Source organism: Microcaecilia unicolor, chromosome 2, assembly GCF_901765095.1.
Source record: "Microcaecilia unicolor chromosome 2, aMicUni1.1, whole genome shotgun sequence".
Classification (NCBI taxonomy): Eukaryota; Metazoa; Chordata; class Amphibia; order Gymnophiona; family Siphonopidae; genus Microcaecilia; species Microcaecilia unicolor.
Window position 1 is genome coordinate 564,885,902 of NC_044032.1, and position 14,856 is coordinate 564,900,757.

General features: G+C 43.0%; 1 protein-coding gene across 1 annotated transcript in view; it reads right to left on the reverse strand.

Annotated features, from left to right (window-relative positions):
• The window catches only part of MTMR7 (myotubularin related protein 7), a 165,992-nt gene that overhangs the window by 108,191 nt on the left and 42,945 nt on the right, over positions 1 to 14,856 (reverse strand). The window lies entirely within an intron of this gene.

The following is a 14,856-nucleotide window of genomic DNA, read 5'->3' on the forward strand; positions in this document are numbered from 1 at the left end:
AAACATTAGCACTTATGTTCATGACACTTCCACAGATAAATGGAAAAAAAAGTCACTAAAACAAAATAGAATGAGTAAAGCCAAATGGAAGAGGAATATGGTAATATTTATACTAACCTGATAATGTCATTTCCTTGATGCCTTATAGATCGAGGGGACACTGTCACTCCTGCTTACAAGAATCATCCTCGATTATCGAGCCAAGGGACACTAGATGCTCTTCGGGAAAAGGAGACTCAGAAATGACTCCCTCCCATTTTACCTGAAGGAGAGTGTTCACCTAAAATCAATCAGCTCCTCTGTCTACTACAGAAAAGGCCCACCGTTAAGTTATAGGCCCACAATAAGAATGGATTCCTCTTTAAAACACTCTGGCAGTCTAACAGTAAATAGTCTGTTGACAGCCGCAAGGTGACTCTAAACCACTGAACAAACTGACCCAAGGCTCTTTTTTGTCGAAGGGCACGAGTGGAGGTGAGGACCTCCTGAGGTCTCACCTCCCACAACCTGAGACCAATCTCCAAGAACTTCCCAAGGAAAATTTTGATTCACAGGGAAGAGCACCTATATGCATTCTAGAGGTTGTGCCAGCCATGGGCAGCACAACCACAAATTCCACAGATTTAGAACCAAAACGTATACTGACCATGAATCCAGGCACAATACCTCAGGACTTCCATATAGCTACAGGCATCAGATAAGCTGTGCCTGGGACCTCTAGGTCTGGAAGACTGCTGCTTGCCCACCAGCACAGAGGACAACCCAAGATCCATTCCAGAAATCAAAACCTCCATCTTTTTTCTGATGAGGTTCTTCCCCCCCCCCCCTAGAAACAAGGTCACTGACCCTTAGGAAACAAGAAATAACCAATCCCAACCTATTGTTGAAATATGAATGGCTTCTTCCCAATCCTATCTTATACAAAAACACTTGAGGTCAGCCTACCCTTTCATAACCACTTTTCAGGGCCTTGAAAAAGGGCATGTAAGAAAACAGCCTATGAAGACACTCCCAAGAGAAATATAGTACTTAGTGGAATGAAGGACATAGTATAAGAGGTAAATGGCGTTAGATCTGCTGGGAACCAGTAATCATAACATGAACAAGTTTTAGCTAATATCTGGAGTGAAGCCACAAAGGAAATCTACTGTAGCAGCATTTAATTTTCATAAAGGCTACTATGATAAAGGAGTGAAATGGTTAAAAAAGAAGCTAAAAGGATCAGCTGCAAAGGTTAGGGACTTGAAATCAGTCATCAACGTTGTTTAAAAATACCATCTTGGGAGCCCAGATCAGATGCATTCCACAAATTTACAAAAGTGTAAAGAAGAGAAAATGACAGCCAACATGGTTAAAAGGTGAAGTGAAAGAGGCTATTACAGCCAAGGAAACATCCTTCAAAGAATGGAAAAAGGACCCAAATGAAGAAAAGCCATCAACACAGCCCGCACCTATCTCCAACTTCATTATCGGTCTTGCCAGGGTGTCAAATACAAGATTCTTTTTACCTCTACTTTTCACTACTCCAGCCCGAAGACTTGGAATGCTTTACCTCTGAACCTAAAATCTCAATCTGATCATCACCTTTTCAAGAAGATGTTGAAGACGTTCCTTTTTGAAAAAACTTACTCCATTAGTAATTCTGCTGTTTAGTCACCCTAATTGTTGTTAGAGTTCTCTCCTTATTCTGCTGTAAAATTCATGTGTTGTACTTCTCTACTTTTGTAATTCATGTAAGCCACATTGTGCATGCATTTGTGGGAAAATGTGGGGTATAAATGAACCATAAATAAATAATAAATAAAATAAGAAACAACATAAACACTGACAAGTTAGATGCAAAGCACTGATAAAGAAAACTGAAAGAGAATATGAAACTTGCCGCAGAGGCAAAATAACTCACAGTAACGTCTTTGTCAGGTACATAAGAAGTAGAAAAGCCTGCGAGGGAATCCATGGGACCACTGGATCAAGAAGGAGCAAAAGGGGCACTCAAGGAGGACAAGGCCATAGCAGGGAGCCTGAATGAATTCTTTGCTTCAGTCTTTACAGAAGAAGATGTAAGATCTACCTGTCTCAGAAATGGTTTTCAAGGGCAACAATGTGGAGGAACTGAAAGAAATCTAGGTGAACCTAGAACTGAGCCAAATTGACAAACTAAAAAAAGTAGCAAATTACCTGGACTGGATGGCATGCATCCAAGTGTACAGAAAGAACGTAAACATGAAGTTTGTGATCTGCAGTTAGTAATATGTAACCTGTCATTAACATTTCCCATAGTACCTGAAGATTGACTCATATAACACCGATTTTTAAAAAAGGGTTCAAAGGGTGATCCAGGAAATTACAGACTAGTAAGCCTGATGTCTTTGCTGGGTAAAATAGTAGAAACTATTATAAAGAATAAAATTACGGAACACAGATAAACATGGTTTAATGGGACAGTCAACATGGATTCAGCCAAGGGAAGTCTTGCCTCACCAATTTGTTTCATTTCTTTGAAGGCGTGAATAAACTTGTCGATAAAGGTGAGCAGATTAATGTAGTGTATCTAGATTTTCAGAAAGCCTTTGACAAAGTTCCTCATGAGAGAATCCCGAGACAATTAAAGAGTCATGGAATAGGACGCTATGTTTTGTTGTGGATTAGGAATCGGTTATTGGACAGGAAACGGAGGGTAGGTTTAAATGGTCACTTCTTTCAATGGAGGAGGGTGAATAGTGGAGTGCCACAAGGATCTGTACTGGGGCAGGTGATAGTTTACATATTTATAAATTATCTGGAAATGAGAATGAAAGTTACATGTGAGGTGATTAAATTCGCAGATGACACAAAACTATTCAAGGTTGTTAAAACACATGCAGACTGTGAAAAGTACCTGTAACAGAAATTGTAAACCGCATAGCTGCCTCAAGGATCACTTTCGGTATATCAAGCACTGAAAATAAATATAAATAAATAAATAAATGAAAATTGCAGGAAGACATTTGAAAATTGGAAGACTGGGCATCCAAATAGCAGAAGAAATTTAACATGGACAAATACAAAGTGATGTACATTGGGAAGAATAACTCAAACCATAGTTACCTCATGCTAGGGTCCACCTTGGGGGTCAGCTCCCAAGAAAAAGATCTAGATGTTGTTGTAGACAATATGCTGAAATTTTCTGCCCAGTGTGTGGCGGTGGCCAAAAAAGCAAACAGGATGCTAGGAATTATTAGGAAAGGGATGGTAAGCAAGACCAAGAATACTATAATGCCTCTGTAGTGCTCCACAGTGTGACCTCACCTTGAGTATTGTGTTCAGTTCTGGTCGTCGTATCTTAAAAAAGATACAGTGGACTATGAAAAGGTTCAAAGAGCAGTGACCAAAATGACAAAGGGGATGGAACTCCTCTCATTATGAGGAAAGGCAAAAAAGGTTAGGGCTCTTCTGCTCGGAAAAGAGATGGCTGAGGGGGGATATGACTGAGATCCACAAAATCCTGAGTGGTGTAGAACGAGTAGAAGTGAATCGATTTTTTACTCTTTCAAAAAAGTACAAAGACTAGGTGACACTCAATGAAATTAAATGGAAATACTTTTAAAACAAATAGGAGGTAATATTTTTTCACTCAAAGAATAGCTAAGCTCTAAAACTCATTGCCAGAGGACGTGGTAACAGCAGTTAGCATATATGGATTTTAAAAAGGCTTGGACAAGTTCTTGGAGGAAAAGTCCTTTTCTGTATATAAGGTGAATTTTATTCTTTCCTACTAATTTCCTTTCCTTGATTCCTGCTGGACCAGTCCAAACTGAAGGGTGATGGGGGCAGAGAAATCGAACTTTCTAGTGACATCCCCAGGATAAGGAGTGGCACATCCTGGAACCTGTCAGTATGCTAATGCCATTGCTAACACACAGAAAAATATACAAACACAAGACATCCAAAGGAACCCTGTGCAACAGAACTGTAAATTATATAGATATAGTGCAAGGCAGATGCTACAAGAGATTCCCCAAACATTGAAGTCTTTCTGGATGGGAGCTGGACTTGTCGAATCAAAGAAAGGAAATTAGCATATAAGAAAACAACTTCAGCTTTATTTTTGTCCAGATAGATCAGACTGATGGGATGTACGCAAGCTCTATCCCTCTGGGCAGGAAAAAAGAGAAGGCTCCCTCCCAATACTGTCCCACCAAGACACCATCCTCTCTGGCCCTGATATCAATCTTGTAGCATTTAACAAATGAGTGCACTGAGAATTTGCTATTCTTCAGGCCTCTGCCTAAGAGGTTGCCCGAGACCTTGTCAAATGTGCACAGAGACCCTCAGGCACCACCCCTCCAGTAGAATCTATGCCATCTCAATTGCAGCCTTGATCTACAGCATCACAGAAGCCTCAGATGCTGATTTCCCCCTTTGCAGCCCACTGAGTAACAAACAGCTTATAAGAATTCATGCAGAATCTGTGACTTCTAGATAACAGATCAGGGCTCTTTAAATTCCAAATTAAGAAGAACATTCCCAGACTTCCTTCTTTCCGTTCGAAAATTCCAGGAGACAGACAGATTCAGACAAAAAAGGGGGTGAAGTAGGAGGAAGAACCACCTTCAGCAAGAAGGAAGGTACCATGTAGACAGATACAGAGTCTGCCCAAAAAGACAAGGATCCCTACACAAAAGGGCCTACAACTCAAAGACTCATCTGGCCAAACAAATAGCTATCAGAAACATAGCCTTCAAGAAGAGAGATCATTTGGTGATGCCCACCACAAAGGCTCAAAGGGAAGATCAACTAAGGCTTTCAGGACACTACAGTGGCACAACCAGATGCACCAAAGGCCAAATATGCTTAACTCCACACAAAAACCAAATGATGTTCTCCTGTGCCACCAATAAAGTACCTTGTCATTTTTCCTCTGAAAGATGAAAAGGTCACCATCCGCACCTTTAGAGAGCTAGGAGCCAACCCTGATCAAGACCACCTTGCAAAAAGGCCAACATGGAAGGCAAATCCACGTGCCAGGCTGGCAACCCACTCAGTGCACACCAGTACTCAGACATCAGATTTGAACACCAACAATGTAGAATTCTTGCTGTCCTTTAGAAGAGTAGATATGATGGACACCAAGCAGCCCTTACAGGCCCTCTCAAAGGCCAAGCTGTAAACAGAAGGATCATCCATGAGAATCAGCCGCTGCTTCAGAAGGCCTGTACCCCATCACAAGTGAAACAGGGATCCTACCAATAGATGAACTAGATCTGTACACCAGTGCCAGTCTGAAGCTACTAAAAGTCAGAAGCAGATGCTTAACAATCCTACAAAGTATTCAACCAATCAGAAGCTATAGTGGGAATACATACAGGAGCTGTTTCCACAGCCAGGATTGCAACAGCACATCGATTTCAGCCAATTTTTCTCTCCTGCGACTGAAAAGGAGAGACTTTGCATTCTCATGAGACATCATCAGATTCAAGACTAAGGCCCTACAGCATTTCACCACCAACTAGAAGCCTGAGGAGCCCAGCTGCTGCCTGATAAGAAAATCCACCTTGATATACAATACTCCTGCAATATGTGCCACTGGCAGATTCACTTCCACTCAGCTGCACAGTCAGCAAATATCCTGAGCAACTGCCACACTCCTGGTGCCATCCCGCTTGTTCATATAAGCTACTGCAGAGACACTACTGGACATCACCCGAATTGCCTTTCCCTTCAAGAAGGGAAGGGACTACATCAGGGCCAAGACAGGCCACAAAGCTTCCAGACTCAACCAGCGATCCTGCACAATTTGCAGGCTCCCCAGCCCACTAGGCCAGGATTGATCATCACCATCACCCAGTTTTGTGGGCTGTAGGAACCCCACCCCGAGCAAGTGACTCAGGAGCGCCAACATAGCAACAGATTCCAAGTGTCACCAAGAGCAAAAGTCAGACCTCTAACTGTTGGGATTTGGGAGACCAGTGAGATAAGAGAGCAAACTGGAAGGATCTCATGTGTGCTCTCACCCAAAGGATCTCTTTCAGCATAGCTGCCATGGAGCTAAGAAATCACAACTAGTTCCAGGCTCTAGAGGTCTGGTGCACGCAAAAATGTACTCTCTTGAGCAAGAAGCTTGTCCACCCTTTCCTGAGGAAGGCTGCCTCCACCTTGGTACTGAAGTGAACCCTGGATGCTCAAAGACCTGCGAGGAAACAAGGGGGCTCTTGGCATTATTCAACACCCAACCGAGCTGCTCTGGCAGACTGATTATTTATTTATTTGTTGCATTTGTATCCCACATTTTCCCACCTATTTGCAGGCTCAATGTGGCTTACATTATGCCGTAGTGGTGATCGCCATTATCAGAATGAGAAATACAGAGTGGTATTGCATTAAAGTTCATAAGTGACAAAGTACTTTAAGCAGTCAGGTATAGAGAGTTCATTTCCGGAATGACAAATAAAGTGGTATTGCGTTAAAGTTCAATGGTGACAGAGTGAATTAAGCAATCAAGTATCGAGGGTTCATGTCGTTAAAATCGTTCATAGTACCTGAAGATTTGAGCCTGCAAATGGGTGGGAAAATGTGGGATACAAATGCAACAAATAAATAAATAAATAAATAAATAAATATCACTAACAGCAGATCAGCAATTTCATGCTTCAAGTACCCTTAGATGTATGCCATCCAGTGTAGGTGATTTACTACTCTTTAATTTGTCAATTTGGCTCAGTACATCTTCCAGGTTCACCGAGATTTCTTTCAGTTCCTCATCTTCATCACCCTTGAAAACCATTTCTTATACACGTAGATCTCTTACATCTTCTTCCGTAAACACCAAAGCAAAGAATTCATTCAGTTTCTCCACTATGGCCTTGCCTTCCCTGAGTGCCCCTTTTGCTCCTTCATGATCCAACGGTCCCACGGATTCCCTTGCAGGCTTTATGCTTCTGATGTACCTGAAAAAGTTGTTACTGTGAGTTTTAGCCTTAGTTTCTCTTCATATTTTCTTTTAGCCTTCTTTATTAATACTTTGCATCTGACTTGCCAATGCTTATGTTGCTTCTTATTTGCTTCATTTGGGTCCTTTTTCCATTCTTTGAAGGACAATCTTTTGGCAGTAATGGTCTCTTTTACTTCACCTTTTAACTATGCTGGCTGATGTTGTCTCGTCTTTCCACCGTTGCAAATACATGGAATGCATCTGGACTGGGTTTCTAAGATGGTATTTTTGAATAATGTCCACACCTGATGTCACTTCCTACTCCATCCTTGGGTTTGTTTCTTTTCAACATTTTGTAAGAGATATTGCAGAAGGGCTATTTGGTAACGTTTGTCTCTTTGCAGATGATACTCTGGAAGGTGTAGATAGCATGAGAATGGACCTAATGATACTTGAAGAATGGTCTAGAATTTGGCAGCTAAGATTTAATGCTAAAAAAAAAGCAGGGTTATGCACTTGGGCTGAAAAAAAAAAACACAGGAGTGGTAGAGGGTGAAATACTTCTGTACAAGAAAAAAAAAAACAGCGAGACCTAGGGTTTATTTTATCCAATGACGGTGGCAAAAAAGGTAGAAAAGGCAACAGCAAAAGCCAGAAGGATACTTGGGTGCATAAGAAGAAAAAGGGTGTCACAGTGTTCTGTATAAATCAAACCTCATTTGAAGTACTGGGTACAATTCTGGAGACCACACTTCAGTAAATATGAAGTGTCTTTGGGGTCTATATATATATACATAGATTTTATTTATTTTTAAACTCTGTTTGAGAATGGTTCCTTTGCACAACAGTGGAAGTAAGGAGGAGGTTGGGAATTACAGACCTGTCAGTCTGACCTCGGTGGTGAGTAAGCTAATGGAAACACTTCTAAAGAGGAGGATTGTGAGATTTCTTGAACTACATGGAATGTGGGACCCAAGGCAGCATGGCTTCAATAGTGGCAGGTTGCATCAGACGAATGTGACTGTCTTCTTCGACTGGGTGACCAAACAATGTGGGAGGGGCGCTTGATGTGGTATACTTGGATTTCAGCAAAGCATTTGACACGGTTCCGCACAGGCGACTGATAAATAAATTGAGTGCCCTCGGTATGGAACCTAGAGTAATTGATTGGGTTAAAAATTGGTTGAATGGTAGGAGACAGAGGGTAGTGGTAAATCGAGCTTGCTCTGAAGAAAATGATGTCATCAGTGGAGTACCGCAGGGATCGGTCCTAGGGCCGGCTCTTTTTAACATCTTCGTGAGCGATATTAAGGAAGGGCTGTCTGGTAAGGTTTGTCTCTTTGCAGATGATATTAAACTCTGCAACAGGGTGGACCACCCTGGAGGGTGTGAATGACATGAGGAAGGACCTAGCGAAGCTGGAAGAATGGACCGATATTTGGCAACTAAGGTTTAATCCCCAAAAATTAAGGGTCATGCACTTGGGTCGCAAAAATCCGAGGGAACGGTACAGTATAGGGGGTGAAGTACTTCAGTGTACGAAGAAAGAGCGGGACTTGGGGGTGATTGTGTCTGATGACCTTAAAGCTTCCAAACAGGTAGAAATAGCGACGGTCAAAGCCAGAAGGATGCTTGGGTGCATAAAGAATCATGACCAGCAGGAAAAAGGAGGTGATAGTGCCGTTGTATAAGTCTCTAGTGAGGGCCCATTTGGAGTACTGCTTGCAGTTCTGGAGACCGCACCTATGGAAAGATATAAACAGGATGGAGTTGGTCCAGAGGGCGGCTACGAAATTAGTAAGCGGTCTTGAATGCAAAAATTATAGGCACAGCCTTATGAACCTCAACATGTATACGCTGGAAGAGAGGAGACATGATAGAAACGTTTAAATATCTCAAGGGCATTTATGTACAGGAAGAGAGCCTTTTTCAAATGAAGGAGAGCTCTGGAATGAGGGGGCATATGACAAAGTTAAGAGGGAATAGGCTTAGGAGTAACCTAAGGAAGTATTATTTCACAGAAAGGGTGGTGGAGGCTTGGAATGGCCTCCCGGTGGAGGTGGTGGAGTCGAGGACTGTTCCAGAATTTTAAAAGGCATGGGATAAGCATGTGGGATCGCTTAGGAACAGGAAGAATTAGGTGTTAAAGAGGATGAGCAGACTGGATGGGTCATATGGCCTTTATCAAGGGATGTGCTGGTAAATTTGTAACAATGGGCTCTCTCGCCAGGTGTAGCAAGCCCTGCAATTTTGGGAGGCCAGGAGCACACTAGGACCAGGAAAAGCAGTTCAGCTACAGATGGCACACATGCAGTGGTGTGAGGGAGCTGGCTCTGAGAAACGTTTATTAGTTTAAGAATTTGGGGAGCTGGTTGTTAAAGTAGCTACTTTAACAACTAGCTCCCAAAATTTGGGCTCGGGCATATCCTTCGAAATCTTAGCAGCTGAGAGAATGGTAAACTCTCTTTGTGTCAGATATGGTGAGTTCCTGTGCTGAGCAGTGTGCTGCTGGGTGTGAAAAGACACGGACCCAGGTTCTGCTTGGCGGCCGAGCAACCCCAAAGTTCACCTGTGGTGACCGCCGTTCCCCGAGGGTTGAGCCCCCAGGTGCGGGCGGACGGCTGACAGGCCTTATACTGAGAGGCCAGGAAAGGGGCGCCCAGAGAGACCAGCCAGAGGAGAGCAGAAGGAAGAAGTTCAGGAGCGGGTCACAACAGAGTGACAGGCAGTAGGCTAAGATATTTAGGCAGGCAGCAGACAGGAGAATAACCAGGTCCAGGAAGAATATCCAGGCAGGCAGCAGACAAGAGAGCAACCAGGTCCAAGCAGGGTCTTACAGGCCGGCAGTAAACAGAAGAGTAATCCAGGTACAAGCAGCAAACAGAAGAGTAATCCAGGTACAAGAAGGGTCTTTATAGGCAGGCAGCAAACAGAAGAGTACGCTGAAGAGAAACGCTTACCCAAGTAGAAGCCAAAGCAATGAGGCAGAGGGAAAGCGTCCCAGAAATAGTGCAGGCTTTCTGACGTAGACAGGAACCAGCTGAAGGAGAGCATCCATAGGTCAGGTAGGCAGAGAGAAAGTCAACACAGGCGCGTAGTAGCAAGGCAATTAAAAAGCCTGGAAGCCAGGCAGAGAGAGCAGATCCAGGTGCATGAGAGCAAGGCAATCAAGGAGCCTACAGCCAGAGAAGAAGTACACAGACATGGCTCAAGGCTGAGACAGTCAAGTGTGTGTGTTGCCAGGACCCTACATAGCCCGAGGACGCCGCTTGCATTGAGGTAGGGGACATGACACTTTGGTACCTTTTGGATGGTTCCTGTTAAAGTGTAACAGTGTATTCCGATCGGTAGGCTTGATGTACACTTCTGTACTAAATGATTGTTGATGTTGTACAATAAGGACATCTAAAAAATTGATCTGTACTGACGATTGTTGCATTGTGAAATTTATATTTACATCCCTTGTATTTAACCAGTTGACAAATTGACACAGTTTGAAAAATGCTGGCTGTCTACCAATCCATGGTCACATTTTTTTGTTTAAATGGTATCGTTATATAGACAATTTTCTGCAATTGAATTAAGTTGCCTGTCCATAACATAAAAATGTTGTCTATTAGATTGTAAGCTCTTTGAGCAGGGACTGTCTTTCTTCTATGTTTGTGCAGCGCTGCGTACGCCTTGTAGCGCTATAGAAATGCTAATTAGTAGTAGTAGTAGTATATAACAATACCATTTAAATAAAAAATGTGACCATGGATTGGTAGACAGCCAGCATTTTTCACGATGCAACAATCGTCAGTACAGATCAATTTTTTGGATGTCCTTATTGTACAATATAAACAATCATTTAGTACAGAAGTTTACATCAAGTCTATCGACCGGAATACACTTACACTTTTACAGTAATCATCCAAAAGCTACCAAAGAGAGTTTAACATTCTCTCAGCTGCTAAGATTTCGAAGGATATGCAGCCACTTTCCTACTTTTAAAAGGCAAGCTAGAACACTACAACAAAAATTTAAAGATCAAATGATAAAAACAGCCTATACTAGGCCAAATATAATCATAGGAATCAACTACTACAATGCAAATATATATTGTGGGATATAAATGCTATAAATAAATAAATAAATAACAAAGGTATAGATTTAAATATGCAGACATGTGTTCTGAAATACACACAAGGAATTAGTGAGATTGTAGGTGTTCTTAAAAAACATTGGAAGATTATACAGACACACCCTGTTTTTTACAATCATAAGCTGAGAATTGCATATGCACGTGGCCAGAATTTAAGAGATATACTGCAATTTAAAACACCAAACTCTGGAGGCAGATTGCCCCTAGATCATAAAAAATGTGGTAAATGTAAATTTTGTCCACTGATGAGTACTACTGATTCTTTCATATCTGTTGAGATATAGTACAGATTGCAGCAGCACATATGTGGTCTATGTTTTGATTTGTATTTGCAAAAAACTCTACGTAGGAAAAACCACTAGAACACTGAAACAACGGTTAAGTGATCACAAGCACAATATAAAATATCAGAGACTAGAAGCTCCTTTGGTAGCTCATAGTATAAAAACAACACATACATTCTGGGACTACAAATGTTTAATAATTGATCATATCCCTGCATCTATACGTAGAGGAGACAGGGATCGCAAATTGATTCAAACAAAGCAACGTTGGATTAATAGACTAAATACCATAACTCCTAATGGGCTGAACAGCAGGATTGAATGGAAAGCCTTTCTGTAAGAAATAGGGTAACGTTTCCGAGGTAAGAACAGATAAGAACAGATAATTTAAAAATGGAGCGCCACCTTGTCAGTAGCAGTCCTCATAGAAATCTGATTGGGCACAACACAAGGTATGAGTAGAAAATAGTGATTAAAGCTATTCCATTGACTTTCATATCTCTCCTTTACGTTAGCTAAGGTTATTTTGTTGTACTTTTTTATAGGGTACTCACAGAAAATTGGGGGTAACGCTCCTAATGAAGCACTGGCAAAACAGGGGCTCGCTGTAGAGCGTACCCAATAGTCCACGCTAGTAAAAAAGATAAGTACCTTGTGTTCTACATCTTGAGTTTAATCAAGGATAAATTACAACAGAATATATTTTATAAGATAAAATTAAAAAAAAATTAAATATAAAAAGTCAGAGTTTTTTGACTTATGAAGAAGCTCACATGAAGTTCACATTTCAGAAATTTGTCTTCAAGCTGTGAATTCTGGAAAGCGAAGCTTTCACTCTGATAAAATCAAAAGTGAATGCGGAGCATCTGAAGTCTTTTCCTCTGCAAATAAAACGCAGCATAACTGCAATTTGGAGAGTATAGCTTGCTTCAATAGTGACTTAAATTGTATTCTTTAGTAAGCACCAGGTGGAGATTGAAGTGGTATATTATAAAAATGTACTTGCCTTTTATTACTACTATTTCACAGAGAGATATTGTCGCGTTCCCGAGGACCTTGGCATTCTGTCAGGCTTCTTCCCCGGGAGCACTGGGTTCATGAGTCCTTGGGCCACTACCGTGGAGCGGCAGTGGAAGGCAAGGTCACCTTCAAGGTAGAGACGAGGCAAGACTGGACTGGAACCCTGGACTGGAGGTCTGCACAGGAATACACAGGACTGGAATGCACCGGACGGGTGCGCACTGGACTGGAGCCCGCTGGACTGGAACACACTGGAGTGGGGCCCACTGGACTGGAACACACCAGAGTGGAGCCCACTGGACTGGAACCCATGGGACCAGAACCTGCTGGACAGGAACACACTGGACCTAGGCTTCACCTATGCTTAGCCACCGTTCCCCGAGGGTTGAGCCCTCAGGTTCGGGCGGCCTGCAGGGCTTACAGGGAAACTGGAACTGGAACTGGCAGGCAGGAACAACAGGAGTCAGGATACAGAAGTGCCCCCAGGCACCTAGGCGAAAGCAAGGCAGACAGGCAGGGAAGAGGACACAGGAGCTCCATACAAGTTAAGCTCAAGGGAATGGGAATGACAGCTACGCTTGCCAGAGGAAGGGTAAGACTGGAGCTACATTAGCTAACAGATAGAAAGGAGAGAAATGGCTGCAGCATCAGCCGCTGACCAACCTTAGACAGGGAGCAGCACCACTGCACAGGGATAACAGAAAGGCTAGAAGCCCACAGAGAATAATAAACACAGAAAGGCTGAAAGCCTGCAGGTCAGAGAGATACATCCAGAAAGGCTAGAAGCTCACAGAAAGGCTGGAAACCCCCCAGGCCGCAGTAATACACCCAGAAGGCCTGGAAGCCCACAGGTAAAAGGGATATACGCAGATAGACTGGAGGCCCTCACAGCAATGGGCACAGAAGGGATGGAAGCCCACAGAGCACTAGACACAGAAGAGCTGGAAGCCCACAGAGCAATAATACCCTGAGCCAGAAGGCAAGGCCCACAGGTGAAAGTAACTCGCAAAGCAGAAGGGCTGGAAGCCCACAAGAAAAGACAAGGAAAGCTAACTGTGCAAACAGCACACTAACCTCGGGACCTAAGGCACTGCGGAGGCATTGGCAATGCAAAGGCAAAGGCTGCAGTCTCTAAGTGCTTAATAAAGCCCTTCAACACCAAAGGCACAGCTGCAGCAATCTCTAAGCAACTATGGAGGCTGTTCAGGCACAAACCACAGAGCAGGCAGAAAGCACAGTAAAACACAGAGAGGCTTCCCACCCCCAGGTGTAGTAGTGAAGCAATTAGAGTCATGCTGGAAGCAGCCAGCACCCACAGAGAGAGAGAGAGCTAACCCAGGCACACCCACAGGTGCAGTATAGTGAGGCAATTAGTGTCATGCTGCTGGATGCAGCCAGCACAGAGAGCCAGAGCTAGCTCAGAAAGGACAGACAGAAGAAACAGGAGCCAGCTAGGAAGCTGACCCCCAGGAATAAGGTAAGTCTGAGGGTGGTCACGGCCACAGACGTGACAGATATTGAATAATGAGGAAAGGGCTTCTCTCATGCAAAAGTTCTGTTCAGAGTCAGTCTAAATGTGCCAACATTGTCCAGTTCAGTACACTATTAGCCTCCAAGTACATACAATGTTAATTATGTTCAATGGAAAATAAATCTGTTGGCTATGTGAATATTCTATCACTGTTTCATTATTGCTACCAATAATTACACATTAACAGCATCAACTTTAAACTTTGTTTTAATTTGTTTATCCAGTCCTTACATGCACATGGTTTTGCTTTTTAAACCCAAAGGTGAATCCTAAGGGTGGTTGAATAATTAGGTATAAACTGTGTTTCTGACTTTACTTATTTGGACTGCTTTGGGGTCTGTTGATCTGTACATCTGCAGTCTGGAATTTTGAAAGATGAAAATGAGAAAATAATAATTAAGTTTTGGATGTATATGTCAGTTTTTGGAATGTGAGTCTGCCAGAGCTGGTTTTAGACATGGCTGGAGCCCACAAGAAAACCTTCACTCATCAGCCTTCAAACTCCAGAATAGTGGTCGTAAATCTCCAGTTTTGAGATGGGCCACCCTTGGCGTTTCTGAACTCCTTTATCTTTGTTGGTAAGGATACCGAGCCCCACCAGCCAAATAAATGGACTACCGCTGCTCCCCGCTGCTCGTTTCTGGCTCTGAGCAGCATGCCAGGACTTCTTGTGCAAGAATGCGTGAGAATTCCTGGCATGCTGCTCTGCGCCAGAAACAAGCAGAGAGAGTGGCTGTAGACCATTTATTTGGCTGGCGGGGCTCAGCATCCCTGCCAGCAAAGGTATGCCTAGCATTCCCAATGGGGCGGGGAGGGAGAAGAGAGAAGAGTGTGTTGCTCCCTTAGTCCACCTTGGGGCCCTCCCCAAATTGCAGGGCTGGCTATGCCTGGAGAGAGAGCCCATTGTTAAAAATTTCCCAGCACACCACTGCACACATGGTAGCATGTCATGCATTGTATGTGGCAT